The 4,600-nt window shown below is 42.2% G+C and overlaps 1 pseudogene; it reads right to left on the reverse strand.

Annotated features, from left to right (window-relative positions):
• Window positions 1-268: 268 nt before the first annotated feature.
• On the reverse strand, window positions 269-2,662 carry LOC149175380 (subtilisin-like protease SBT1.5 pseudogene; annotated as a pseudogene).
• Window positions 2,663-4,600: the final 1,938 nt, after the last annotated feature.

A 4,600-nucleotide genomic window follows, 5' to 3' on the forward strand; every position in this document is an offset into this window, starting at 1 on the left:
AAATAAACGTAATGTAAAATTGATATTAATAAATTGAAATAGATATTTAAAACAATGTAATATATTATTAATAAAAATTTAAAATAGATGTAAGGTAAAATTCCAAAAGATTATAAGGATAACACATATTTCATATCACACCTCAGCTTACATAGCCGTGACTGAAAAAAGCCAACAAAACCATTATTCTATGTGATAGAAAGTGGTTGAGGAACTAACCATTATTTGATAGCTTACATAACGTAAGTTATGAAATACAAAGTGCTAATTACTGAGATTGCTGTATGGTTATTACAATTGGGCTCCGGACAACGTGCTTGCCATCGCTCCAAGCCAGCGACGCAAAGAATGTTTCAGAATTGACCGTCGGGGTAAGTTGCAGGGGCTTGGCATTGACGGTCAGCGTGAAGCTCAACTTCTCGCCCCTCTTGGAAAACTTTAGCATTTTCGGCTCCACTGTCAACTCTATCCCTGTTGGAGCAGTCACGGTGGGCGTGTAAGTAGAAATGGTTGGACCAGCCAGGGTGACCGTTCTGACGAAACTTGTGGACACGTTGGAACTAGACGACCCCTGACGCAAAAATGTAGAAAATGATGGATAATTGAAATTCCCAGACTGAGCTCCTTGAGCAGGACAAGTAACATTTGTACGGGTGAGAACCTTGATGGAGTCTGGAGAATAAGCAAGACTGCATAGAAAATTCACATAGTCATCGACGCCCAGATCGTAAATGAGCCCCGGATCCATAGCTCTCTGGGGATCCACGTGACCTGCGCCGAAATCAAAAGGTGTGGAAGCGTTTCCGGTGGCTTCATCGGCCATCGGCACGTCGAGTTTATTCATATTGTCGTAAGTGTAAGCAGTGGTCATGATAGCAGATCTGATGGCGGCGGGGCTCCAGTCGGGATGCGCTCCTTTCAGCAACGCCGCGACCCCGCTTATGTGAGGGCATGACATGGAGGTCCCAGATATTATGTTGAACTCTGTTCGCCTGCTATCAAATGGGAGGCCGGTAGGACCCACTGCGTCGGTCCAAGCAGCCAGAATGTTCACACCGGGGGCTATAACATCGGGTTTGAGAAGTTGAGTTGTTACCACGTTGGGCCCTCTGCTGGAAAAGGAAGCTACAACGGGAGCCGGCTTGACACCCAATTGGGTACCATGAAAAATTATGGTGGCCGTTGCGTTTTTGGTTGACTGCATGTATCTGCGGATGGAATCCGCACCAGCGCTGCCCACTGCAGCGGCGGGGAGCAGATGGGCGTCGGCAATGAGCCCTTGGCCATCAGATGGGGTGTTAGCAAGTATCATTCCCACACCTCCGGCTTGCTGGACCACAGCCCCCTTGGCCACCCTCGGATTATCCCCGCGCTCACACAACACGATCTTGCCTCTGACAACGTTGGGATCCAACGACCCCTCCTTGCACAGAGTAGCCGCAGATTTGTTGCTGCCCGCCTGAAAAGGATCCCCGGCATCGACAATAGGCACTGGACTTTGCGGGTTCAATCCTTTTCCACTGTACAACGACGCGCCACGTATCACTGCCCCATTGCCAAGGCGTACATCGACGGGGAAGTCACGATCCATAGTGCCGGCCCCCACTGTGGTGAGCCAAGGGGCCACGTTTGACACCGTCAAAGCTTTGGGGCCGTCGTTTCCCGCTGACGCAGAAACGAACACCCCACGCTTCACCACCTCGAAGGTGCCAGCGGCAATGGTGTCTAGATCAAAAGGAAGCGCAGAATTGGATCCTCCGATCGACATAGAAAGAACGTTCACTCCATCGTCGACCGCCTTGTCCAGAGCAGACAGTATGTCTGACTCAAAGCAGCCTTTAGACCAACAAACCTTGTACACAGCAATACGTGCCTTGGGCGCAATACCTTTGGCAATACCCTGCGCGTAACCCATCATGTTGCCTCCCGGAACGTATCCGCCCGCGGCCGTGGAGGCGGTGTGCGTGCCATGACCATCCGAATCCCTCGGCGAACGCGACTCCAGAGTTTCGTTCATGGGACCAAAGATGGCTTCATAGCCCTTAGAGAAAAACCGCGCCCCCACCAGCTTCCGATTGCAGAGAGTGTTGGGGAAATTGACCCCGCTTTCGCACTCGCCTTTCCAGTGCTTGGGAATGGGCCCCATGCCCTGATCGCTGAAGCTCCGCCGTTCCGGCCATATGCCGGAGTCTAGCAAACCGATGACCACATCGGAGCCGTAATCGGACAACTCCCACAGGCCGCTTCCGTTAGGCGTGTCGAGACCGAGGAAGTAAGGGGACCGTGTCGTCTGCAGCTGGCGTGCACGATCCTGGAACATGGCGAGAACGCCCGGTGTTTTCTTCATTTCAGCGGCTTCCTCTTCTGTTAGCCTTGCCGAGAATCCATGCAACACAGTGTTATAAACGTGAAGCAGCAATGCAGCTTCGTCATGGTTTTCATCCTTAGAAGTGCCCGCTTCCGTTTTGACGGCGGCCTTGACAGCAGCTGCAACGGTCGATCTGTACCATTGCTCGCTCGTATGAAAGGCGGTCGGTTTTGAGTTGCCGTCAACTGTGACAATGAATGTCTGGCGTCCATCCCTGGCAGATCCCACCACCAATTCTTGACACAGACAAAACACTAATAACAACGACACCCATGAGATTTCCAGGGAAACCATTGTAGAATACTGCTTCACCGCCTCCAATACCACTCTACTCCAATTCGTTTACAGAATAACAACCCTCGAACAAAATCGAAGGCAAATCTATACAGAAAATATGAAGCATTGCCTTCTCAAAAACCTCACACGCTGAATTGTGAATTGCAATACACTAGGCAACCTTGTTGTGCTTAAATAGTATGTTAGGGTGCACTTCAATATCGATGTGCGTACATTTTCTCATTTGTTTAAGCTTTGCCCATAGGGTCAAACACATTTTCCAACGGAGTCCAATTTCCAAAACGCATTGGGAACAGCGTCCATGGACTAAGACTAATCTTATAGGTAATAGAATTCAAAATCGGAAATTAGCGTCCATGGACTAAGACTAATCTTATAGGTAATAGAATTCAAAATCGGAAATTATAGTGTTTTATTTTCAAAATTGCATTTGTATTTGATAGGCTCACATTAGTTGGTTCAAAATATTGATCAAATACTAATTATGTGATTAATCCGAAAGACAACTATTCCACACTATGGATCATAAAACTCTTAGATCTAACATGAGACCTTTTATTTGTACCGCCATCAAAATTGCATTTGAATCACATAGTGACATGACATCACATGAGTTGGTTCGAAACATCCACCAAATTCTAATTATGTGATTTTGCATTTGAATCAGATAGTAACATGACATCACATTAGTTAGTTCGAAATAGCTACCAAATTCTAATTATGTGATTAATCGGAAAGAAATCTATTCCACACTATGGATCAAAAAAGTCTTAGATCTAACATGAGACCTTTTATTTGTACTCCCATCAAAATTGCATTTCAATGAGATAGTAACATGACATCACAATAGTTGGTTCGACCAAATTCTAATTATGTGATTAATCGGAAAGGCATCTATTCCACTCTGTGGATCACAAAATTCTTAGATCTAACATGAGACCTTTTATTTGCACGGCCATCAAAATTGCATTTGAATCAGATAGTAACATAACATCACATTCGTTGGTTTAGACGGAATTCTAATTATGTTATTAATCGGAAAAACATCTATTCTACACTGTGGATTACAAAAGTCTTAGATCTAACATTAACATGAGACCTTTTTATTTGTACGGGCGCGGCATCCCTTACCATTTTTTTTATTTTTTAAGTTTAGTCAAATTAACAACTGTGATTTGGTTCTTATTGAGTTTGTGAAAGTAATTGATTATATTGAGTTGGGTTGAGACTCCATAATTGGAATGACAATATTTATGACCACTAAGTTAGAGAGTGAATCTTTGTTAAGTTTAGTCAAATTAACAACGGTGATTTGGTTCTTATTGAGTTTGTGAAAGTAATTAATTATATTGAATTGGGTTGACATTCAAGAGTTGGAATGACAAGATTTATGACTACTAAGTCAAATTGTGGTTATAATGGAATGTTCCACATTATCTTACTTCTTCACTATCTGTATATTATCAATCACAATTTTAGCTTCACAATAGTTTCAGCCAAATTAATATTGGTTCTTGAGTTGGCTAAAATATTATTTTATAGCCATATTAAATTCTTTTTATTTAATTTTAAATTTTTAATAGAGTTAAATATTAAAGGAATGTATAAAATTTTCTATTTATAAAGAAGATAAAATGGCCAAAATATATCAATTAAATAAATTAATAATTTTAATAACTTAAAAATTTTATTCAAATTACCAACCACAATTTCCAAGTTGACTAAAAATAGATACAACCATGTTGAGTTCGCTAACACTGAGTTTGAAAGGATTTGAATATCAAATATTTTTCCCTATCTCAATAATTTAATTGCAATGTAAAATAAGATTTCTTATATCTAAAATAATAATTGAGAATTCCATTTTGTCTGTGATATTTTATTTATTTTAAAAATTTAGATAAATTGAATAATATGATACATCAAAATTTTTAA

The sequence above is a fragment of the Pinus tabuliformis genome, chromosome 4_1, assembly GCF_031772625.1.
Source record: "Pinus tabuliformis cultivar Carrire ecotype Pingquan chromosome 4_1, CPIR1, whole genome shotgun sequence".
NCBI classification, from domain to species: domain Eukaryota; kingdom Viridiplantae; phylum Streptophyta; class Pinopsida; order Pinales; family Pinaceae; genus Pinus; species Pinus tabuliformis.